Genomic DNA, 25,586 nt, shown 5'->3' on the forward strand with positions numbered 1-25,586 from the left:
TGCTGTTGCAGCCCAGAAGCCTCTGGCCAGAGGCGGAGGAGCCTGAGAGCTGACAGGGAGAGCAGGGGTAGGCGCCAGCCAGTGCTGGGCTTCCCCAGGGTCTGCCCTCCGCAGGGGCTGCTCCCCTTGAGAGCATCAGCCTCAGAGCCGCCCCCTGTTGCTGGCACGGGAGGAAGGATCGGGTGACGGGGCAGTTCTGGGACTGCTGCCCTGAGGTGCTGGAGCCTGGAACTAGGGGAAGTCGCGCGGGCTGCTACACTCCCTGGCAGGAAGGAGTTTCCATCCTATCCAAGGTTTGCAGGTTCGTTCAGTGGCTCTCTGCTCCCCCACTGTACACGCCCCAGTGCCCCGGCCGCTGCCCCACTTCCAAAGAGCTGCCCAAGAGCAGGCCCATCCCAGCCCCTTGCTCCCAGTGCCAGGAATTAGGATGGAACTTTGAACAACCCGCTGGCTCGTTAAGTGCATGGGGCCGGATGGGTGTTCCTGAGCCATCGCTGGGGATGCACTGAAGCCTTCGCATCCATCGGCAAGGAAAAGGAGGGCACCCACCCGCAGAGAGGAAGTCTGGGAAGGCGGGGAGCTGGGTGGAGAAGGGAGTGGAAGGCCGAGTGGGGAGGGGAAGACGGGGGAGGTAGCTGCAGACGGAAGCAGGGTCAAGGAAGGGGAGGTGGGGTGTATTGGGGCTGGAGAGATGGGTGGAGTGGGGCAGACGGTAGGGTGGGGCCAATGAGGTAGAAAGAGAAGGGATGGTGACTGAGGCAGATGGAGAAGGTGGTGTGGGGCACAGGGCAGGGGACCCCCTCACCCATGCCTCCTGCCCAGCCCCTCACCCCAGAGTGCTGCGGCTGTGGTTCCAGTCTCAAGATGCCAGCGTCTCCTGCCCTCTGCCTCCCCCCATGACAGTGCATGTGCTTTATAAAAATAGGTTTATAAGTGTGACTATGATGTAACTGGAATATGCTTTATGCGAAAGGTCTCATTACACAGCTTATGATCTACTGAGTGTGTCCAACCTATTTGTATGAATGTATCATTATTGTCTCTGAAGCTAGAAATATGAAGTATTACTCTAAAGTCCTATTGAAATTATGCAAAGTGGGGGCCATTCATGGTGGCTTGGAATCTTGGTGGCTCTCATTAACTAAAACAGTTGGTTGTTGTGACATTCCCTTAACCAGACCAGTGATCTGCTCAGTCACTCCAATCTTTGACTCTGGGAGCCAGCCTTACCCTGCTCTGCTGTGAGCCCCCCACTCCTGGGCCGCTCATGCACAGCGTCTGGCTTGTAAGCTGATCCCAGCTACTTGCAAGCCAATGACACTAGCCAATATCTCCGCTCCCAGACACAAGCTTGGGAACCTCCGTCTTGCAGTATCCAGTTATACCCACCGGACGCTGCAAGCTTATAGGAATTCTTCAGTTTAAGAAAGAAATTGACATGGACCAGGCTTGTTATCCCAAGCGGAGCCTCTGACCACTGCAAACCAAATGCACGGCTTCATTTTGTAGAACATTTGGTAGAACGGTAGAACAAACAAATAGATTTATTAGCTATAAAGATATGCTTTGACTTATAATCACTTAAAACCTAACAAGTCAGATTTGGTCAAATGAAATAAAAGCAAAACGCATTTTAAGCTGATCTTAACACTTTCAGTGCCCTTACAAATTTTTGAGCCTTCTCACCACAGGCTGGCTGGTTACTTTTCAGTCAGGCTCTCCCTTTTGATCAGCATTTCAGTCTCTTTGTGCTGGTGGTGTCTGTAGATGTAGGCAGAAGAGAGACAGACTGGCAAAATGTCTCTCCCTTTTATCATGTCCTTTCTTTTCTCTTGGCTTTGCCCCCGCCCCTCCTTCAGAGTCAGGTGAGCATTACCTCATCAGTCCCCAACTGCCCAAATGAAGGAGGTGATTCCCTCCAGGGTTTAACAGATTCTTTTCTTGCTGCCTAAGCCAGTGTCCATTGTTCCTGTGAGGCTGGGCTGGGTTTGTCCCATCCATCCCCTGACGCGGTGTGAACTGCCTCTCTGTTCTTGGAGAGCTTTTGCATGGGCTTGCTTGAAGCCATGAGGATACATTTTCAGCCTCATAACTATATACATAAAATTATATCCTATAACTTTACTGTAACAATTACTATAACATCACTATACCAACCATGCTCAGTGCATCATGAGCCTTCCGAAGATATCCAACATGAAAAGCTTTGCATTGGATGCCACACAATCATTTTATAAAGATGAACATAGGGTTGTAGGGTGTTCCCTCAAGGTACAGAGCATCAGACCTCCCCTCTTAGTTTACTGAAGGAGGGTTGGTCACTGACTATCTTGAAGGCAGTTTCTGGGTATAGTTCTCTTGGCATCCAGCCATAAAGGCCATGAGGCAGCGTGCCTCAGTTTCCCCATTCACACACAGCAAACCAGGTTTTTTTATGGTTTCTCTGCTGTGATAAACTTTAAACCGGTTTACAGGTATTAATGGAAAAGTAGCATCATCATAAGGTGTAACATCCGTGTCGAAATTCTTAGCCTCAAAACTTAACATTAATACCAACATTTATCACCACAGATGGGTGTTTACAAGTATCTTTAGGATACCACGCTCTCCGTTCCGATAGTGTAGTTTGAGGTTAGTTTGTTCGTTACCCATGGTGTCCTTTGATTCTCTCCCATGTAATCAGTCACTGGTTTTTCTTTCCCTCCAGTGTTCCCCTCTGTGTGCGCTCTTAATTTACGCATGTTTCTGGTATTTTGATATCTCAGGATCTGGCAAGATAAGGGCCCAGGGGGGTCCTGAACATTGGCTGGCCCTGTGGGGAGCAGTCTCCCAACCCCAGGACTTGTATGTGTATGTAGGAAATGCTGCTCCCCTTTAGGGGTTACCCTGTGTTTCCCCCTCCCAGCACGGAGTCCTCCCCTGCGCCCTAGAGGGCTGTGATCCGTGCTCTCTGGGCTAGGGGTGTTCAACCTTTGATTGGATTCACCCTTTCCCAGCAGCTTTCCCATAACTGCTCTCTGTGTCTCACCAGCCTGGGGGAAAGCCCCCTGCCCCCATGAGTTGGGTCGTTTCTATTCTGGCAGACAACCACCTAGCAATTTCCTGGTCTCAACTCCTCTGCTGTGACAGGTGTTGGAGCTGCATCTTGATGTAAAGAGACACATTTACTTTCCAAAAACGTATCAGACATAGCGTCCTGAAAAAATTGGGACCTGGATTGGGGTACCCTCTGTCACCCCTTTCTCTGTCCCTGAGAAGCCAACTGTGTGACTGCTCCCCTCCAGGAAGTCAGTTACACAGTTTCTTCTCAAAACCTGAGTCACAGGCTGCATGCCTGGGTGCACAGATGCTGACCCAGCCATCCTCCTAGTGTTCTGGCCCAAGTGACTCATGAGGAGACATTCCTGTACCCCCACTATTCCTTCCCCAGTTTCCTCCTCTGGGCCCCCTCCTTCAGCTGCAGAACTCTGCCAGCCAACAACTGGGACCATTTCCTTAATCACTGACAACACCTCCCCTGCACTGAGGGCATGTTGCCTTCTGCTGTAAGGAGCTAGTCTGAGCCCCTCCCATACTTGGAAGCACCCCGCTTCCCTGTGTTACTGAGTCACAGGAATCCTCACCCACCTCAGTGGTTTCTGAGATTCTCTGCCCCTTCTCTGGGCTCTCCTCTGGGCTACATTGTGCTCTGCTCCCTAGAGCCGCTTTTGTCTCTGGTTCAGCTGTAACCTGCTGCAGCTAACAACCTGGACCATTCTCTCCCTGGCAGGCATTTCACCCCCATCTCTTCCTGATGTGGTGTTGCCACGAGCTGCAGCGTAGGAGTTGGTCTCAACCACTCTCCCACCTGGAAACACACAGCTTCCCCCAGCTGCAGAAGAATCAAGGAGACTCTCTCCCATTCTCTCAGCACTTCCTGAGACCTTACCCTTTCCCTTGGGGGTCCCAGCAGAACACTCTCTCCTGCTCCAGGCAAATACTTTAACCTGAGCTTTGCAGAAAAACATCAATACCAAGGAGCAGGTCGAACCGGAGGTGTTCCATTATCCCCACAGTCAAAACAGCTGTGCAGATCTCACTATCAGTGTTATGGAGGGTGGACAATTTAGAAGTTTACCCTGTATAAGCTTTATACAGAGTAAAACAGATTTATTTGGAGGTTGAATCCCATTGGGAGCTGGGTGTCTGGGAGCTGGAGATAGGTGACCTGCTGAGCAGGTTTTGGTTAAAGTCTGCAGCTTTGGGGGTGTGGACCAGACCTGGATCTGCGTTGCAGCAGGCTGGCATATCTGGCTCAACAAGGCAGGGTTCTGGGAGCCCCTAACTGGCAGGGAAAATGGGCTCAGAGGTAATTCCAGCACGTCAGGTGACATTCCCAAGGGGGTCTCTGTGACCAAACCGGTCATCGCCCATTCCTCCTACGATCTGCCCTAGCACCACCCCTTCACCTGAGGCCCTGCTCCTGCACCGCCCCTTTCCATAAGGCTCCGCCCTTGCCACAGCCCTACTCCCGAGTTCCCGCCCTTGTGTTTGCCTTCTCCTAGAGGAGTATGTGCATGTAATTGCCTATTCATTTCTTTAAGTAGCACCTTGCTTCTTTGGGAGTGCTGGCAGGGGGAGAGGTTTCTGCTTCTTTTTGTTTTTAATTTCCCACCAGAGAGAGTGGAACAATGCTGGTTCTGGTGGGACCCAACTAAGAGTGCCTATTCAGGACAAATTGCTTAAAGCTGGGCAGTTACAGACCAAGGCTGGGGTTTACCCACCTCTAAGGCAAACCAGACCAGCCAGACAGAGAGGACTTTGGTTTTACCCCACTGGCTAACCACAAGTCACACAAGCAACTCACTTAGACACTCCAGTTTCCCAGTATCACCACCAGAGCCACTCGTTATGGGGATGAATGGTTATGAAAACCAAATACCCCAGTAAAAGAAAAAAGGTTCTCCTGATCCCAAAGGACCAAGCCCCAGACCCAGGTCAATATATAAATCAGATCTTACCCACAAATCATGCTGTTGCTAATCCTTTAGAATCTAAAATGTAAAGGTTTATTCATAAAAGGAAAAAGATAGAGATGAGAGCTAGAATTGGTTAAATGGAAGCCTTCATAATGGCAAAGTTCTTGGTTCACGCTTGTAGAAGTGATAGAATAAACTGCAGGTTCAAATCAAGTTTCTGGAGTGTATCCACAGCTGGGATGGGTTATTCAGTCCTTTTGTTCAGAACTTCCATTTGTAGCAAAGTCCCTCAAGAGGTATGAAGCAGGATTGAAGACAAGATAGAAGTAAGGCAGCTGCCTTTTATAGTCTCTTCCAGGTTTAAGGACACCTCTTTGTGCTTACTGTGGAAAATTACAGCAAAATGGAGTCTGGAGTCACATGGGCAAGTCATATGTCCATGCATGACTTAGTTCTTTACAGGTGGCAGCCATGGCCCACATGCTACCTTGCATGTTCCCAGGAAGACTTCTTATGTGGATTGGAGTTTTCCAAGATCCATTGTCAGTTAAGTGTTTCTTGATTGGGCACTTAATTTGCACATTCCTTTCTCAAGAAGCTGACCAAATGCTTTACTAAGGCTACTTCAGAATCAAAACACATTGATTTACAAGTACATAGCCAATATGTATAACTTCAACTACAAAAATGATGCATGCAGACAGATAGCATAATCATAATCAGCTAATCATAACCTCTCCATAGACCCCTTACACAACAACCTTTATACAATATTTGCTGCAAATATATAACAGGTTTCAGAGTAGCAGCCATGTTAGTCTGTATTCACAAAAAGAAAAGGAGGACTTGTGGCACCTTAGAGACTAACCCATTTATTTGAGCATAAGCTTTCATGAGCTACAGCTCACTTCATCAGATGCATTCAGTGGAAAATACAGTGGGGAGATTTGTATACATAGAGAACATGAAACAATGGGTGTTACCATACACACTGTAATGAGAGTGATCACTTAAGGTGAGCTATTACCAGCAGGGGGAGCGGGGAACCTTTTGTAGTGAGAATCAAGGTGGGCCATTTCCAGCAGTTGACAAGAGCATCTGAGGAACAGTGGAGGGTGGGGGGGAATAAACATGGGGGAATAGGTTTACTTTGTGTAATGACCCATCCACTCCCAGTCTCTAGTCAAGCCTAAATTAATTGTATCCAGTTTGCAAATCCCCCCCACCCCCGCTCTCCTGCTAGTAATAGCTCACCTTAAGTGATCAGTCTGGTTACAGTGTGTATGGTAACACCCATTGTTTCATGTTCTCTATGTATATAAATCTCCCCACTGTATTTTCCACTGAATGCATCCGAGGATGAGAGATGTAGCTCACAAAAGCTTATGCTCAAATAAATGGGTTAGTTTCTAAGGTGCCACATGTCCTCCTTTTCTTTTTGTGAATACAGACTAACACAGCTGCTACTCTGAAACCTGTTGTTAAGTGGACACCCTTTTTGAGCTGTGTGTGGCTGTGTTACTTGTAGATTTATATACTCTGTATTTTGTTACCAGAATGGAGTATTTTGTAGCTGGCTGTTACAATTTGTTTAATTGAATATGCTCCCTCAGACTTCACCACCTGCCTTTCCCAGTAGCTCCCTGCCCCTCGCTCTCTGTGGTGGGAACAAGCCTCCAGAATGAGAGTCAACTGGATTTTTTTATTTAATTACTTCTCTTTGTTAAATTATTTATTAGTGTCTTTTTAAAATTCATTGCACTGCATTTTTTTCCTGCCACTGTCACCTGGCAGCTCAGGGACATGAGATTCTCATCCATTGCGTTTCTGCCCTCAAAAAACCCCAAACAGATCACACTTCAGTACCTTTGTAAATAACAGCAACTTGTAAACAAACCAGCCGTCTCCTCAGTGTGCAGTTTGTGTCTCTTTGGTTTCAGTCGATGTGTGCGCAGCACGCATGGTGTGTGTGTGTGTGTGTGTGTGTGTGTGTGTGCAATGGGTGGTGGACAGTGGCACTGTGTGTGTGGGTGCAGTGTGTGTGCTCACGTGGGAATTCATGGGGAACTCGCCAGCCTTGGTGTAGCATTTGAGGTGTACTCGGAGTGAATGTAGCACTGGGAAGTGTCAGGCCCAGCCTGCATGGCCATGTCCTCCATTTATCCTTGGCACAGATACAGGCAACACTAGTGCAAGCTTTCCCCACGCTGCCCTCCACCATCATTTGTAGTGAGTAGGGGCACGCTGCAGCACACACCACACTTGATGGGTCAGCCTTGTGCACGCTGGGGTGGCCACCTCCCCATTGATGAGACCTGGTACCACCTTCTTCCTGGAGCTGCAGCCTGCCCTGCTGCCATCCCTGCCTGTGTTGCTGTTGTCTTCTCTAGCAGTTGGCTGGGAGGTGCGCATTGGCCCCATGCCATGTAGCCATGTTGTCTCGAAGGGTGAAAGCAGGAAGAATGGTGCCTTCATAGCCCGCCCCGATATTCCATAACATCATTAAGGAAATATTTCTCAATGAACAGTAAAAGATCAGAAACAGCCAGTGTCTGCATCATGCTAAGGGTATTGGGATTTTCTTTAAATTTTCCAGACCAACCCCTAACACATGTTTGAAAATAAGACCAAGGTTTCTTTACTCTCTAGAGAAAGGAGACCCCAGAGGGGACTTGAACCCACAGTCTCTGACTTTGGAAGCCAATGCCATATCCATTAGGCCACTGGAGTGCTATGGCTTAACTGCTGGCAGGTCGGAAATTCCCTCTCATAAATGCACATGCCTCACATTAGCTTGGAAGCCAAACACCCCCTTTATGTGCCTTACAGAAATGTCTGCATCCCCTGGCAATTGGGCAGGTCGCTGACAGAGCTGAGCACCACCTTTCTGCAGCCACCTTTAGAGAAGACCTCCACCCTAGAGTCACACCTCCCTCCTCCAGCACCTCCACATCTGTGGCTCTGAGTGCCAGTAGGATGATTAGGGAGGAATCTGGGGTGGGAAGGGGGGTCAGATCAGCCTGTAAGGAGTAACCAGGTGGGGCAGACCCAGCGGGAGGCTGTGGGCTGCTGATCGGTTGTTGGGATCCGAGCTCGAGATCAAAGCTGCACAGCGACCCGACACCCAGGGTTACAGGGCCGACATAGTGACCCCCTCACTGGCCTCAATGAACTCCAAACCCTTGTTACTCAGGGCATTTAGGAGTCTCTGTCCCTTAATAGCTTCTGGGAGCTCCCCAGCGGGCTACGGGCATCAGCCACCTCCTGCCCCACAGGGTAGACTCTTGGCGCTGTGCCAGCCGCCCCCTCGCTTGAAGGCCCAGTGGAAGAAGAAGGAGGCCGGTGCTGGCAGAAGAGGGGTTTGATTCATCGACCTCTGTGCTATGGGCGCAGCACGGTTCCTCTGTGTCACTCTGCTGGCTTTTCTTCAGCAGCCCCAAGTGGCCATGACTCCAAGCTAGTGCCTTGCAAGCTCTGGCATGGGGAGGGAGTGGTGCAGGGTGCTGGGCAGCGGCCCTGGCAAACCAGCTGCTGGTAGGTGTCTCTGTGGTGTCATGGGTCAGTGAGTTCAGCTGTTAATGGAAAGGAGGGGGGGTTATGCTCCCCCAGGGATGCCACTGAAGGCTCCTTGCGGGCTCCTCAAGTTCTGCTGGGAGCCTTGAAGTCCCCCTTTTGCCACCTTGAAGGTGTCCCTCTTGGACACAGTGGGTTCACCTGCTGGCTGGAAGAGTGTGGGGGCCGCGCCGCAAAAGCCCGTCTCCGAGCAGCCACGCCAGGGACTCAGGTTTAATCCAAATACAAAACCTTCAGCCGGGTACGTTTCGCTCCGTTCCCACCTCCGCCCAAGCGGCAAGGGAGAAACAGATGCGACGCGCCAGCTGAAGATGCCTCCCTCCCACTTCCCTGTTGGCTGCGCAAAGCCCTTGGCATGTCTCATGCCTCCTCAGGGAAGCACGGCCATGCTGCCCCAGCCTGAGTCCCGGCCGCAGCCTGGCCTGCCCCGGCTGACGGAGCACAGTGCCCCGCGAGTCAATGGCAGGTTGAGTCAGGAGCTGCGGCTCTTTCCCCCGACAGCCACACAGAGCTGCTCAGAGCTGCCCAGCGTCCCGAGAGCCTCCCTCGTGTTCTCCTGCAGCAGCAGCGTGGGAAAAGGGGACGAGGAAGCACGGCTGCCTCAGGCTGGGACAGGGGCCCTCACCACACGCAGGCCTCTTGCCTTCAGCCCAGGCAGCCAGAGGTGCCGGGGAGCTCCCTGGCAGGCCCCCGCCTCAGCCACCTCTGGCCTCATGGCCTAGGCTCTTGGCGCTCTGCTGGTCGCTGCCTCGCGTGAAGGCCCAGAGCAAAAAGAAACAAGCCTAGCAGAGGATGGTTTAGATCCATCAACCTCTGGGTTATGGGCCCAGCATGCTGCCACTACACCACTCTGCTGGGTCTGCACCCACAGCCCCCAGCCTCCAGACTAGCGCCTTGCAAGCTCTACCACTGGCAGGCAGATGTGCAGCAGCCTTCTATCTCTGTGGTGCACTGCATCAGTGTGTTCTGCTGTTAATGCAAAGGATGGTGGTTTGAGCCTGGGACGGTGGCTGAATTTCTCCCTTCTTCTGGCTGGATTCCCCTCCCTCCCAGGACCGTCAGCCATGTTCACACTCACTGCTTACTGATTCTCACAGCTCTGCCAAAGCACCTCAGTCCTGTCCCTCCATGACCCTTCCAGCCAGGAGAGGACCAAAAGGATTCCCCTCTTGGGGCTAATTCCATCCCCTTGCCACAGGGCTGTTTCATCCTCCCATGAGAAGGGAATGAGGGTGCTTGTATGAGCAAGTGTCTTAACTCCTTCTCCCAGTTTTCAATCAAACTCTGCATATTGGGTCAGATCCTCGGCTGCTCTAAACTTGTGTCAGTGAAGTCAGTGGAGATACACCAATTTACACCAGCTGAGGATATGGCCTAGACCCTTTAAAGCTGTATCCCCACACCGAACCCCTAGGCAGCTGAGCACAGGTAGTGTTGTCTAGTGGCCAGAACAGAGGCCAGGGAGCCAGGAGCCCTGTGTGCTATTCACTGTGTGACCTCAGACAACTCCCTGCTGCTCTCTGCGTCTCAGGTTTTCCTCCTTTGCAGTGTTACCTACCCCTGGAGTTAGAGGTGAAAGGAAGCCGGTAGGGGCCGGGACGGCGTACCGGTAAGAAAAGGTGCAGCAGCATACCGGCAAGGAAGTGGAGCATTCAGTACCGGCTTCCTTTCTGCCCAGTTACTGCATGTAAATCTGCTTCGCTTACAAGGGCTGAAAATATCAGGTTGTACGGTCACTGTCATAGATATACAGGGAAGGGTAACCACCTGTCTGTATACAGTGCTAGAAAATCCCTCTGGCCAGAGGCAACATCCTGTTACCTGTCAAGGGTTAAGAAGCTCAGTTAACCTGGCTGGCACCTGACTCAAAGGACCAATAAGGGAACAAGATACTTTCAAATCCTGGGGCGGGGGGAAGACTTTTGTTTTGTGCTCTTTGTTTAGGTGTTGTTCTCTCTTGGGACTGAGAGAGGCCAGACAGAAATCCACCTTCTCCAACCCATCCTAATCCAAGTCTCCAATATTGCAACCAGTATAGGTAAGCCAGGCAAGGCAGATTGCTTTGTCTTTTGTTTTATGTGACTCTTCCCTATTTTAAGCGGGAGGTTTATTCCTGTTTTCTGTAACTTTAAGGTTTTGCCCAGAGGGGGATCCTCTGTGTTTTGAATCTGAATACCCTGTAAAGTATTTTCCATCCTGATTTTACAGAGATGATTTTTACCTTTCTTTTTCTTAAAAAAATCCTTCTTTTAAGAATCTGAGTGATTTTTCCATTGTTCCAAGATCCAGGGGTTTGGGTCTTTGATGATTTTGTAACCAATTGGTGAGGATATTATTCTCAAGCCTCCCCAGGAAAGGGGGTGTGTAGGGCTTTGGGTGATATTTTGGGGGAAGACGTCTCCAAGTGGGCTGTGGTAAAAATAAAGGGAAGGGTAACCACCTTTCTGTATACAGTGCTATAAAAATCCCTCCTGACCAGAGGCAAAGTCCTTTTACCTGTAAAGGGTTAAGAAGCTAGGATAACCTCGCTGGCACCTGAACCAAAATGACCAAGGAGGAGACAAGAGACTTTCAAAGCTGGAGGGGGGGAACAAAGGGTCTGTGTGTGTCTGTGATGCTTTTGCCGGGAACAGATCAGGAATGCAGCCTTACAACCGTTAGTTACTAAGTAATCGAGCTAGAACTGCGTTAGATTTCCTTTTGTTTAATGGCTGGTGAAATAAGATGTGCTGAATGGAATGTATATTCCTGTTTTGTGTCTTTTTGTAACTTAAGGTTTTGCCTAGAGGGATTCCCTATGTTTTGAATCTGATTACCCTGTAAGGCATTTACCATCCTGATTTTACAGAGGTGATTCTTTTACCTTTTCTTTCATTAAAATTCTTCTTTTAAGAACCTTACAAGAGCTGAAAATATCAGGTAGTATGGTCACAAAAGCAAGGCCCTTCTGAATTCAGGAGGAATTTTGGATGTGCACAGAACACAGACGGGACTGGTCCCTGCACGGTTACAGAACTGCGGTAAAGTGGAACCATTTTCAGCTTGTGTGATTGGAGGATATCTGGATCCATATCGTAAGACTGTCCTACATAAATGAGGGAAAGGGAGGTGCTTTTCTTATTCTTTCGTTCCACTCTTTGTTTCTGTGGGGAATTTGCCAGGGCAATATTACTGTCTTCCCTTTCAACAATCAACACTAAAAGAAATGACAATGGCTGTTGAAAATAGCAATTCCAGTCCGAGTTAGCACTGGGGAGATGCCAGCATTTGTTGCTCAATTTTATTCTACTTTTTCCACAGCACGTTTCAGTGGATCAGCATATTTGATTGGGGAGAAATGAAGTAACAAGCAGCCCAAATTGAGCTTGAGAACTCTTGAGTTTTGAGAATGTTCAAATGTGGAAGGCAGGTGCTCGATTCCCTTTCGGAATATTGGATAAATCAAGAAAGGAAAAGCCAATTTCTGCTTCCCTGGCTCAGAATGGAAATCCTCCTACGGGCCTGGTAATGTATCTACAGCTGCCCAGGTCATCGAGTAGAGCCTCCCCTCCCTTACTTTTCGTTTTAACTTCTTGTGGGATCCACAGACCTCCCTTGCTAGGCTTCAGACAGAGAGGGGCACTGTCCATTCAGTCCACCCAGTTCCTCCTTTGGGGGCTGCCAGGCGAGGTCACACCAGCATCCCTCCTCCAGCCTGGGGAAGTCTGTGAGGGTGATATTTGGACCAAAGCCTTCTACTCCTTGGGCACACTTGTTCCCCATTCACAGCACCACCCCCTTCGAGCAGCCAGCTCCCCATTCACAGCAAGCTGCAGCGCATGGGGTCTCAGCTTCCCCACTCCCCCCGCTCCCTTTCCTGTGGATAGTGGCCAAGGGAATGCTGGGAAATGTAGTTCCTTCCCTGCTCCAGGGCTGGCTCTCTCGGCAGGGAGCTGGCCAAGGAACTACAGCTCCCAGGGCCCCGTGGGCTCTCAGCTCCCAGGCTGGATCCCTGCTGCTCCGAGGCTCCACTTCGGCAGCGCTGCGAGAGGGGAGGAAGCGAGCGTTATGGGCCCGTCTGAGCTTGGGCCTGGCACGGTGGAGCCATTGGTGCCACGGTGAATCCGGTCCTGTCCGGACTAGCGCCTTGCAAGCTCTAGCGTGGGCAGGAGATCTGCAGGCTGCACAGCCTTGGTAACAGCAGCCAGGTCTCCAGGTGTCTCTGTGGCGCAATGGGTCAGCGCGTTCGGCTGTTAACCGAGAGGATGGTGGTTCGAGCCCACCCAGGGACGCTGGTAACCTCCTGCTATTTCCTCGCTCCTCAAGGTGTGCTGGGAGCCTCAAAGGCCCCTTTTTTCACCTCAAACCCGACTCTCTTGGCCTCAGGGGGTTCAGCTGGTGGCCCGCAGAGTGCGCTGGATGCGAGTCAGAAACCCATCTCCCAGCAGCCATGCCGGGGGCTCGGGCTTAATCCTCAAGGCCAAGTGCAAAACCTTCAGCCGGGCACATTTCGCTCCCTTCCCGCTTCTGCCAAGCAGCAAGGGAGAAACGGACGAGACGCGCCAGCTCGAAGACGCCTCCCTCCCACTTCCCGGTTGGCTGCACACAGCCCTTGACGTGTCTCTTGGCTCACCAGGGAAGCGCGGCCATGCTGCCCCAGCCTGAGTCCCGGCCGCAGCCTGGCGCTTTCCCCAGGTCAGCTCCAAAAGTTCTTCTAGAGACGTGCTCGGTTCCCTCATGCCTCGCTGGGAACTAAAGGGAACCTCACCTCCCCCACCAGTGCTGCCAAATTAGCTCCAGGCTGATTTTTCTGGGGAGGGGACGTGGAATTGACTCGTTTGCTGCTGAGAAGTGAGTCAGGCCAGTTCTTTGGAAGGCAGATGCAGAGCAGTTACACTGGAGGGGCCCAGACCTGCAGTGGGGGCACAGTATAAATTAATAATGGGAAGATCATTTGTTAAATTAGTCATCACTGACAAATTTTCTCTCTGTTTCTATTTCAAGTAATGGTGTTATTTGGAGGAATCAGTACCTATTTTTACTGTAGTAATTAAACCCTTAACTTTATTTAATCAAGCCAAAAATTTAGTGTCACTTATTTTTTTCTCTGTCCTAGCAGGAATGAATTCAATTCTGTGACTTTCTCAAAAGTGCAGAGAGATTAACTGTGGGGAATTCAGTCTCCGTGTTTGTGAGCTGATGTTTTCCTCTCACAGTTCAGTGAATGCACTGCAATACTCAGAGGGATCTAAGGGCTGGTGTACGCTGGTCACTTAACTGGCAGAGCTACGTGTCTCAGGGTGTGAAAAATCCACACCCCCAAACCAATAGAGTTAAGCTGACCTAAGCCCTGGTTAGATAGAGCTAAATAGAAAGAAAAATTGTTCTGTCCCTGTAGCTGTTACAGGGATGGGAAAACCCCTCCAGTCGGTGTAGTGACTGTCTACCCAAGGCGCTAGAGAAGTGTCACAGCAACATTTTAAGTGTAGACAGCCAAAGAGACCAGATCTGGCTCCAGTTCACACTGTGGATGCTCAGGCACTGAGACTACAGTAATAATAACAGCCCAGTGCTTCCGTAGTTGGCAGGATTTGAACCTGCGCGGGGCGACCCCAATGGATTTCTAGTCCATCGCCTTAACCACTCGGCCACAACTACTGGACGTGCAGCTGCTCCACTACACTATGATTCAGTTCTCCCAGAATTGTCACTTCAAACTGTTTGCTCAGACCAGCTTCCCCAGCACACTCAAGGCTGTGCATTAGTGTAAGCGTGTCCATGGCTGAACAGCGAGAATTCCTGCCCATTCCACTTCCGGCTGGAGCACGATGAGAGTGTGTTTGTGTTAACGACATTGCTGTAGATCATTGTTCATTCCCCACGTTGACAAGCAGACAGTCCCTTTCCTATTCAAATCTCCAGCACATCATTCCAATAGCAGGGGTCGGGTTTTCTCTGGGGCATGGAAACTTTTCAGGGGGTTGGTGCGTGAACTCAGCCTTGCATTCCATCCTTGATGTTTCATGGACTAACAAGAGCAGCATAAAGAAAGAGCCGAGCCAATGTCTCCCCGACAGGGACGCAGGTGGCCACTTCCCTCTCTCTGACCATTGCCATTGCAGGAGAGAAGGGTTCACTGGTATTGAGTGCCCTGGCTCAGACAAGAGACACAGGGAGGTTTTGCTGTTCATGGATCTGTGCAAAGGAAATTGTGTCTCTGTGTGAAATTGAGGTGGGAAATGAAACATCCACATGGTGGCCCAATGCCCTACGGACTGTAGGTGAAGGGCTCGGGCTGAGAAATTATTTAACAGGGGTTTGTTTCAATTTATTACTCTGAGGAAAAACTATGGCTAAAAGGGAGCCATTGCTGTTAATACTGGTACCTGTGTAGGACACCCCAATGGGTGTCAAGTCCATGGCCTTAACTAGGGATAGTTGATTCTTTGTATCAAGGTCCAAATTTCTTGGAGAAGGGACAGTCAAGGTCTAGACTCCAGAGAAAACAATACACTGAGGTAATAAGAAATATATAAAAAGATTTTGCAGTCACTGTGGGCATAGCTATGATGTGTCGTGTTTCACTCTTTATATCTGGCCCCACTGCCAGCTCTGGCGGGATAAGGAACACTTCAGGCTGTCACTGAACTGAAGGTGGGAGATCATTTTTTGACCGGGAGAGGGACCTCGTCTTAAAGGTGTTTGTCTGGCTGGCAGCCCTGGTTCCCAGGTCTCTCCTGAGGGAAGAAAGTTTCTGTGCAAAATACCAAAACTTTTAAGGGAGAGGAGGGAAAGGTGATGGCCACACGATGGGGCTAGCTTGAACCCACAACATGGTGCTTTCACGTGGGACGACTCTGAACATTGACTGATTTCCACTCCCTTGGATTTGAAGAGATGTTTACTTTTGGACGTTGTGAACTACAAGGCCGAAGCAATTATATCCGGGGTCTCAAACTCCCAGCCTCCGGGCCATTTGCGGCTCGCGAGCCTCCCAATGTGGCCCGCAGGGCTCCAGCAGTTTTGGGGCCAGTTCTCTCCCTCGGCCCCACCTGCTGCCCCAAGATGCTCCCCCCTGCCAGTTCAGGGGCCCTGAAAGCACAGCGGAGCTGAGCAGTGTCTTCCTGCTCGCTCCAGTGGCTGCCGGCCCCTCCCTGCGTGTGCTGCCCCTACCCCAAGCACCCATGCGGCCAATGGTACGCTGTGGGGGTGGTGCCTGGGGGCAGCAGGGCACGGAGGTCCCCCCCACCTTGGAGCCCCAGGTAAACACCGGACCTCCGACCCCCTCCCAGAGCCTGCATCCCCGCCCCACATAAACCCCTCCCACCGCCAAACTCCCTCCCAGAGCCTGCACCCCCATCCCCTTCTCCTGCACCCCCTCCCCCTGCCCCAGTCCAGAGCCTCCACCCAGGACCCAAACTCCATCCCAGAGCCTGCACCACAGACCCCCTCCCCCACCTAAACTCCCTCCCAGAGCCCAGCCTCTCACCCCTTCTGCACCCAAACTCCCTCCCAGAGCCTGCACCCCAATCCCCTTCCCCAGACCTCTTCTCCCACACAAACTCCCTCCCAGAGCTTAGGCAGGTGGAAGGCAGAGTTCTTGGAGGGTGGAGTTTTGGGGAGCAGGTTCTGGGCGGCATGAGTGACATTATTGGCCCACTGGGAGAATATGAGGATTGACACTGGCCCTAAGGCAAAGTGAATTTGAGACCCTGCTTTAAGGGATTGGAGCAATGCTGGGGAGATGGAAGGGCACAGAGCTGGGGAGCAGTGTGTGCTCCAAGGAAAGTTGTTGTTGTGCTCTGGTGACACAGAGCGGGTGTGGTGATTTTGTCAGCTGTGGTGTTTGTGTAGAGATAAAATTCACTAACAAAACTGTTCTTGCTCAAGGAGTCCTTTGTTTAGAGTGTAGCTCACTGGTTGAATATTTGCTAGCAGGGCAATGGGTTCCTAGTTCAAATCCAAGCGCTTCCCTTTAAAAAATTTTTCAAATGAAAATCAATTTCCAGACCCATCTCCAGTGTGTTCAGGAGTTTTCTGAATGGGGATGCTTGAAATGAACGTAAACACTCAGCATTTGCCTGGCGAATGTAGAAAACCCAGCAGAGCTGTCCAGCAGCTGAAATCCGCTCCAGTCCTCGCGTCTCCAAGAGGGACACTCTGTATTTAGGGCATGTGCGACACCTCTGGGACGATGACAGGTGAAAAATGCTGGATTCCAATGAAAGCTGAGACCACAGGAGGGTAAGGTGAATGGCAGCACCGCACAGGGTCATAACACTCAGACCCGGGGCTTCACTGTCACTACCCCTGTGTTTGCCCTCATTTATATCCTAAGAAACACACCCTTCCCCCTCCCACACACTCTGTCACACCCACCTTTTCCCCTGGAGCCCACCCCAACCCTGCCCTACCCCTCTCCCACACACACGCCATGGGACACAGCCTCTCCGTGACTCACCCAGGTCGGGACTTGCCTCTGCATCGCCCCAACAGGGGACCAATGAGACTACAGATACAAAAGACTTCCCTTCCCTTCTTCAGAGTCTCGTTAACCTCACCCAGGAGAAGTTCCAGCACTGGGTGGCTCAAAGCACCAACCTTCCCCTCAGCAGCGGAAGGTAGGAAACAGCTCGGTCACATGGGAAGGAGGCTCCCCACCTCTGTTGCTACTGTCCTGCAGCATTTAATATGGATTTGTTTTAGCTAATGCAACCCCGTCATCCATACATACATCCATGCAACAAGGAGACAAGCCCTTAACTAGGGGTTCCACTGGTGCAATGGGTTAGCACATAGTACTTATAGAGCAGTCCTGTCTGGAATAGTGTTGAGGTTGTGAATTCAAACCTCACCTGGAGCACTGGTTTTCTTTAAGCAAATGGCTTCTACCAATCATTTTGCCCTGTGGAAAATACAATCCTAGCTCAGAAGACACTGAGGTCCCTCCCTTTACCCAGTTCAGGGTGGATTTCACACATCTACAAGGCTCTGCTCTTCATCAGCCGCCTGTGTTGGGAGGGTTCAAGCCGAGCCCAGAGCTCTGCCCATCCTGTGATTCTTCACCCCCTGACTCCTGCTCAATCTCTGCTCCCCAAACCACCTTTGGGAACACCCTCTTGGCTATGAGACTCAAACACTGCCTCTGTGTGTGGTTTTTGTTTATACCTGTGTGGGCCTGTGCAGTGTGTGATTTTCTCTTTCTCTCTGTGTGTTTGTCTCTCTGTTTGTATCTTCATGTGTAAATTCACTGTAACTTTTCAAAATATCCACAGCTTTGCCAATTTTCACCAGGAATTTTTCTCCAGCAACCAATTCTCACTTGTTCCCTGCCACTTGGTGACCATTTCCCCAGGGCACTGTCACTCTCAGGGTCCTGATTTCCCATTGACCCTTCCCCCTTCTATTGGGACTGGGAACTAGCCAACCAAAAAACCCCACAAAGTTTTAATGAAGGGCCAACAGTCCCCTTACACAAGCCAGCCCCGAGAGGGTCACTGATGGCCAGAGAAGGCAACAGAAACTGGTCCCATGGTGTAATGGTCAGCACTCAGGACTCTGAATCCTGGAATCTGAGTTCAAATCTCAGTGGGACCTCGTGGTAAATATGTGGAGCTCAAAGTACTCCTGTCTCTGACTGTACAAGAGCAAGTTTGTACTTGCTGCCACATTTTTCCTCTTTCCCACATGGCACCTGAAGAAAGGAGTGCCAGGGCCAGGCTGTTGGCATATTTTATATATTTGTAATTCTGTTTATAATATTTGTAATTCCCCTTTTTGAAATAATTGTAATTCTGCAATATTGATTTGCAGCTCTCCTTAGCTGCTGACAGTGTCCGTGTTAAAGCTTGCAAACAATCAATTGACTCTAAGTACCTTGTAAGCCATTAATTAACTCTAAGCGATGCTTTGTAATTGACATGGACACCTTACAACACAAACCGCTCAATTGACACTACTCTCTCTGAAAAAAGAAAAGGAGGACCTGTGGCACCTTAAAGACTAACAAATTTATTTGAGCATAAGCTTTCATGAGCTACAGCACACTTCATCCGATTCAGTGAGCTGTAGCTCACGAAAGCTTATGCTCAAATAAATTGGTTAGTCTCTAAGGTGCCACAAGTCCTCCTGATCTTTTTGCGGATACAGACTAACACGGCTGCTACTCTGGATACTCTCTCTGAGTTGACACTTTCGCTTGCTTGTAATTGAGATTGACGCTTGTCAAGGTTCCTTCCCCACTCTGAATGCTAGGGTACAGATGTGGGGAACTGCATGAAAACCTCCTAAGCTTACTTTTACCAGCTTAGGTTAAAACTTCCCCAAGGTATAAACTATTTTGCCTTTTGCCCTTGGACTTTTGCTGCCACCACCAAACGTCTAACACTGGTTATTGGGAAAGAGTTCGTTTGGAAACGTCTTTCTCCCCAAAATCCTCCCAAATCTTAACTGCCCTTTCCTGGGGAAGGTTTGATAAAAATCCTCACCAATTTGCATAGGTGACCACAGGCTCAAACCCTTGAATCTTAAGAATAATGAAAAAGCATTCAGTTTCTTAAAAGAAGAATTTTAATAAAAGAAAAAGTAAAAAAGGATCACCTCTGTAAAATCAGGATGGCAAATTCCTTACAGGGTAATTAGATTCAAAACCCTCTTGGCAAAACCTTAAGTTACAAAAAACACAAAACCAGGAATATCCATTCCATTCAGCACAACTTATTTTCTCAGCCATTTAGAGAAATCGGAATCTAACGCATATCTAGCTAGATTACTTACTAAGTTCTAAGATTCCATTCCTGTTCTGTCCCTGGCAAAAGCATCACACAGACAGACCCAGACCCTTTGTTTCCCCCGCCCCTCCAGCTTTGAAAGTATCTTGTCTCCTCATTGGTCATTCTGGTCAGGTGCCAGCGAGGTTATCCTAGCTTCTTAACCCTTTACAAGTGAAAGGGTTTTTCCTCTGGCCAGGAGGGATTTTAAAGGTGTTTACCCTTCCCTTTATATTTATGACCCTGCTGAATTGGAATTAATTTGCAAACTGGATACAGCTAACTTAGGCTTGAATAAAGACTGGGAGTGGATGTGTCATTACACAATTAAAACTATTTCTCCTTGTTTATTTCCCCTCCTACTGTTCTTGTAAAGTGCTGGAAATGGCCCACCTTGATTATCACCACAAAAGGTACCCTGCGCCCCCCCCCCGCTCTCCTGCTGGTAATAGCTCACCTTTCCTGATCACTCTCCTTACAGTGTGTATGGTATCACCCATTGTTTCATGTTCTCTGTGTATATAAATCTCCCTACTATTGTTTCCACTGCATGCATCCGATGAAGTGAGCTGTAGCTCACAAAAGCTTATGTTCTAATAAATTTGTTAGTCCCTAAGGTGCCACAAGTCCTCCTTTTCTTTTCAAGCCTGGGCACTGTGATTATTTAGCAGTTTCTGTGGCATTGAAGCACTAGTGTGCTCGCAGCTGCGATGGCCGAGTGGTGAAGGCATTGGAGTCAAAATCCAAAAGGGTTCCCCTGTGCAGGTTTGAATCTTGCTCACAGCGAGGCCTGTCTTTTAGCCAGTCTCTAACCCGGGAATACTCTCTACAACCCCTGAGACCCTCTGAATTCTGTCCCCACTCCAAGAAAATCCTGTTCTGCTCCTTTCATAGAGATCCCTGGGACACCACCTTACACTGTGTCCCTGAGGCGTCAGACAAACTCTCAGCACCTGAAGCCTCTGCCACTCACCTAACGCCCCCTGCCCCATAGATCAGCCATAACCCTGGTTCTGTTCCTCTCTCTAGAGTGTGAAGGGAGCCGTCAGTGCAGCCAGAGGCGCCGACTCCATGGGTGCTATGGGGCTGCAGCACCAACGGAAACAAAACAAGAGCTGCTCAGCGCCCACTGGCAGCCAGCTCCCCACAGCACCTCCCACCTGTGAGCAGCCTGGCCCACAAGCTCCTCCTCTTCAGCACCTCCCACCTGCCAGTGATCCAGTGTGCAGGAGGAAGAAATAGGACAGGGTGGGGGTTTGGGGCAGAGGTCAAGCAAGCCCCAGGAAGTCTCAAAGTCAGCACCTCTGAGTACAGAAGACTTCCCGGAGCCTGAGCTACCAGGATCCCTGCCACAGAGCAGGGTGCACAAGTCTCAACCTCCCTTTCCCACACATGGCTCTGGACACCACCAGGAATGATTTGGCTCCTAGCACAGAAGAGCTGAGTGCCTGGACAGGGCCTTGAACCCTGGCCCCTCCCATTAAGAGCCTGATGCTCTATGGACTGAGCTGGCCAGGCTTCCTGAGAGCCTCTCCCCGACCTCTTTTTCTCCACGCCCACTGCCGATTCCGCCTCCTCTTCCTCCCTCCTGCACCTCAGGGTCAATAAATTTCCACCTAGACAGCCGGCCCACCTGCTGCACCCCAATCCCCCATGCCTAAGCCTCCCTGCCAAAGTCCTGCACCTGGCTCCATAGAATTAAGTCTCACGTCTCACTGGGAACTTGACTTCTTGTGCCCAGAGTCTCTGCCCCCCTCAGTAGCTGACCTGAGAAACACTGTGTCCACCTTTTCCAAAGAAGTGCTTGGAGAGGCTTTTCTTGTGTGAACACGTGGCCTAATGGATAAGGCATCTGACTTCAGATCAGGTGATTGAGGGGTCGAGTCCCTTTGTGGTTTGGCTTGTGCAGTTTTCCCTTTGTGCTGAAAGTCCTGCTTTCTTCAGGGCTGGATCCTCTTCTTGGCTGCTCAGGCCAATGCTCTGGCTTCAGCTTGACCCCCAGGAAGGAGTTGGGTTTGGGAGCTACAAAGGCTAGGGCATGGGCCCCAGGTGCGTCCAGTCTAGCCTTTGCCATTCCTGACTTGCCAAAGTAAACGGGCAGCTGCCCAGGCTAGCATGTAGAGCAGTTTCCCTCCTCCAAATGGGCGGCTGTCCCTGTGCCTGAGGGGGCTAAATAGCGCCTTTGGAGCTGGGTGTTTCTCTGCTTCTTGCCAGCTAGGGAAAAGCCTCTTGGGGTAAAATCTCCTGCCCCACTGCAAAAGTGAGCACCTGGAGTGGGAACGGTCAGAGGCACCACCAGGGGGTGGCTCTGCTTTCCTATCATCTTCTGATGCGGGCCGCTGAGAATCAGCAGCCGCCCCACATGCTGGTCTCTGGGTGGCCTTCAGTGGGTGTTTGGCACAGCAGGGAGCAGGCTGGCGGCCAGGTGTCATATGCCTGTCTGCTGGCCATGCATAGGATTCGTCCTCCCCTCCTCTTGCCCTGCCCTCAGTTGCTCTATGGCTTATAAACCTTCCCTTGGAGCTGTCAGCACCAGGCACCTCTGCTCTAGGTTCCCAGAGGAGGAGAGGTGTGCTGGGCTCCATCCTGGGACTCTTACTCCCTCCTTTCTGGCCCTGACTATGAAGCCTGGCCCTGGCACTCCTTTCTTCAAGCGCCATGTGGGAAAGTTGAAAAGCGTGACAGCAAGCACAAGGGCCAAATTTGTGGGCATCAGGTGAAGCAGCGAGAATCCCAACCACCAGGTCAAACCACAGGACTGCAGGCATCAGTAGCCAGTTCTAGGGCCCCTACCAATTGCAGCCATCCCACCCAGAGACCTGGCTCCAGTGGCCACGAGTCACCCAGTAGAAGGTAAACAACTTGCTCTTGTACAGTCAGAGACAGGAGTACTTTGAGCTCCAGGGATTTACCACGAGGTCCCACTGAGATTTGAACTCAGATTGCAGGATTCAGAGTCCTGAGTGCTGACCATTACACCATGGGACCAGCCTCTGCTGCTTTCTATGTCCATCAGTGACCCTCACAGGGCTGGCTTGTGTAAGGGGACTGTTGGCCCTTTACTAAAACTCTGTGGGGTTTTTTGGTTGGCTGGTTCCCAGTCCCAATAGAAGGGGGAAGGGTCAATGGGAAATCAGGACCCTGAGAGTGACAGTGCCCTGGGGCAATGGTCACCAAGTGGTAGGGAACAAGTGAGAATTGGTTGCTGGAGAAAAATTCCTGGTGAAAATTGGCAAAGCTGTGGATATTTTGAAAAGTTACAGTGAATTTACACATGAAGATACAAACAGAGAGACAAATACACAGAGAAAAAGAGAAAATCACACACTGCACAGGCCCACACAGACATAAACAAAAACCACACACGCACACACACAGAGCCATACACACATAAGGGAAAGCCACTCAAAACATACAAAGAACAAATCCACACCAAAAAAACAAAACACAAAAACCACACACAAAAAGAATATTAAGCAAAAACCAATATGCATGCAAAAATCATACACACACGCACACAAAACTGGGCAAGGCATCCACAAAAACCACCCAGGACCCACATGCACATCAACACGACAGACACAAAACAGACCAACATACAGAAGTCAGGCAGGGTTTGAGGCTCACAGCCAGGAGGGTGTGCACACAAGTGATTTGGGGAGCAAAGATCGAAGGGGAGTCAGGGGGTGAAGAATCACAGGATGGGCAGTGCTCTGGGTTCTGCTTGACCCCTCCTGACACAGGCGGCTGGTGGAGAACGAAGCCTTGTAGATGTGTGAATCTGCCCTGCGCTCAGTGAAGGAAGGGACCTCGGTGTCTGCAGGGCTGGAATTGTATTTTCCGCAGAGCAAAATGATTGGCAGAAGCCATCTGCTTACAGAAAACCAGAGCTTCAGCTGGGGTTTGAACTCACAACCGCAGCATTGCTTTATAAGTCCTGTGCACTAACCCACTGAACCACTGGAGCCCACATGTAGGGGCTTGTCTCTTTAGTCCTTGGATGGATGGGTTGGCGGGGGTTGCATTACTCAAACAAATCCATAGGAAAGGCTGCAGGACGGCAGCAACATAAGTGGGGAGCCTCCTTCTATCTGATCGAGCTGGTTCCCACCTTCTGCTGGTGAGGGGAAGGTTGGTGCTCTGAGCCCACCTGATGCTGGAACTTCTCCTGGGTGAGGTTAACGAGACCCTGAAAAAGCAAATTGAAATCTTTTCTATTCCGGCCGATCTCTATCTGTCTCCTGTGGCCCTTCAGGCTCTCTGCTCCCCTGTTGGGGCGATGCAGAGGTAAGTCCTGACCTGGGTGAGTCACAGAGAGGCTGTGTCCCATAGCGTGTGTGTGTGGGAGAGGGGTAGGGCCGGGTTGGGGTGGGCTCCAGGGGAAAAGGTTGGGTATGACAGTGTGTGGGGGAGGGGGAAGGGTGTGTTTCTTAGGATATAAATGAGGGCAAACACAGGGGTAGCGACAGTGAAGCCCCGGGTCTGAATGTTATGACCCTGAGCGGTGCTGCCATTCACCTTACCCTCCTGTGGTCTCAGCTGTCATTGAATCCAGCATTTTTTCACCTGTCATCGTCCCAGAGGCGTCGCACATGCCCCAAATACAGAGTGTCCCTCTTGGAGACGCGAGGACTGGAGCGGATTTCAGCTGCTGGACTGCTCTGCTGGGTTTTCTACATTCGCCAGGCAAATGCTGAGTGTTTACATTCATTTCAAGCATCCCCATTCAGCGGACTCCTGAACACACTGGAGATGGGTCTGGAAATCAATTTTCATTCGAAAATGTTTTTAAAGGGTAGCACTTGGATTTGAACTAGGAACCCATTGCCCTGCAGGCAACTATTCAACCAGTGAGCTACACTCTCAGCAAAGACTGCCCTGTATAGCCCAGAGCAGGAACAGTATTGAACCCGGGGGTTAGTAAACTTTATCTGTGTACAAACACCACAGCTTACAAAATCTCCACACCAGCCCCGTGTCACCAGAGCACAACAACAACTTTCCTTGGAGCACACACTGCTCCCCAGCTCTGTGCCCTTCCATTTCCCCAGCATTTCTCCAACCCCTTCAAGCAGGGTCTCAAACTCAATGTACCTTAGGGCCAGTGTCAATCCTCAAAGTCTCCCAGTTGGCCAATAATGTCACTCATGCCGCCCATAACCCACTCCCTAAAACCCCACCCCCCAAAAAAATCTGCCCCCTAGCTGCCTAAGGCTCTGGTATAGAGTTTTGGTGGGAGCACAGGTCTGGGTAAGGGGATTGGGGTGCAGGCTCTGGGAGGGAGTTTGGGTGCAGAAGGGGTGAGAGGTTGGGCTCTGGGAGGGAGTTTGGGAGGGAGAGGGGGTCTGTGGTGCAGGCTCTGGGGTGGAGTTTGGGTCCTGGGTGGAGGCTCTGGACTGGGGCAGGGGGAGGGGGTGCAGGAGAAGGGGATGGGGGTGCTGCTCGAGATCCTATCGCCAGAGGAGCCAGCGCCGCACCTCAGACCACCCCGCGAACTCCAACTGCCGGAGGAGCCAGAGCCGCTCCTCGGACCACCCGGCGAACTCCAGCAGCCAGGGGAGTCAGTGCCACCCCTCAGACCGCCCTGCAAACTCCAACCGCCGGAGGAGCAATTGCCTAGCCTCAGACTGTCCTGCAAGCTCCAGACGTTACTGGAGGAACCAGCCCCGCAGCCACAGGAAAGCACCGGGCCCTCATCGCCAGACAGTCCAGCAAGGCCCCCGAGTCCATTCTGCGGGATGCTGCCTACGGCAGATCTCACACTCCAGGAGCAACCGCCCAGACAGCAGCCACTCCTAGAAGGACCAGCGGGGTCCCAGCAACCCCCGAGCCGGACCGCATCTCTCCGACCACGAGCAACGCCAGCATCCCATCAGAGATCCTGCCCCAGGACCCAACCGAAGGGAACCCTGACTCACGAGATAGACGGCAGGCTGACCATGCAGGCTTTGAGCCTGCACCAGACGTGGTCGAGGAACATGAGGGCGAGCAGCCGATGGTGAGGGCTGCCATGGACCGAGGAGCTACAAGCGACAGCTTCCTTTGACGACTTCGACCTCCTCGTAGACAGGCTCACCCAAGAACTGTCTGCGGAAACCACTCCCAGGAGAAGGTCCAACAGGAGAATGCCCTGCCTGCCCACAGAACGCCTGCTCCAAACCAGAACACCACCACCAGGGGAGCCAGAAGCAGAGACGCCAGCCGCCGCTATGATCCAGCAGTGGCTTCAAGGATCCAAAAGCTGTACTGAGCAAACCGCTCCAAAACCGTGAGGGAGATCCTCGACAGGCCCTCGCCCTACTGCACG

General features: G+C 51.0%; 5 non-coding genes across 5 annotated transcripts; 3 read left to right on the forward strand and 2 right to left on the reverse strand.

Annotated features, from left to right (window-relative positions):
- Positions 1-12,728: 12,728 nt before the first annotated feature.
- TRNAN-GUU (transfer RNA asparagine (anticodon GUU)) lies at positions 12,729-12,802 on the forward strand. The gene has a single exon. It is a non-coding gene; the product is annotated as a tRNA-Asn (tRNA).
- Positions 12,803-14,086: 1,284 nt separating this feature from the next.
- On the reverse strand, positions 14,087-14,168 carry TRNAS-AGA (transfer RNA serine (anticodon AGA)). The gene has a single exon. It is a non-coding gene; the product is annotated as a tRNA-Ser (tRNA).
- Positions 14,169-18,035: 3,867 nt separating this feature from the next.
- Positions 18,036-18,107, forward strand: TRNAQ-CUG (transfer RNA glutamine (anticodon CUG)). Its single transcript has one exon. It is a non-coding gene; the product is annotated as a tRNA-Gln (tRNA).
- Positions 18,108-19,983: 1,876 nt separating this feature from the next.
- On the forward strand, positions 19,984-20,065 carry TRNAL-CAA (transfer RNA leucine (anticodon CAA)). Its single transcript has one exon. It is a non-coding gene; the product is annotated as a tRNA-Leu (tRNA).
- Positions 20,066-22,195: 2,130 nt separating this feature from the next.
- Positions 22,196-22,267, reverse strand: TRNAQ-CUG (transfer RNA glutamine (anticodon CUG)). Its single transcript has one exon. It is a non-coding gene; the product is annotated as a tRNA-Gln (tRNA).
- Positions 22,268-25,586: the final 3,319 nt, after the last annotated feature.

Source organism: Eretmochelys imbricata, chromosome 22 (genome assembly GCF_965152235.1).
Source record: "Eretmochelys imbricata isolate rEreImb1 chromosome 22, rEreImb1.hap1, whole genome shotgun sequence".
In the NCBI taxonomy this organism is placed as follows: Eukaryota; Metazoa; Chordata; order Testudines; family Cheloniidae; genus Eretmochelys; species Eretmochelys imbricata.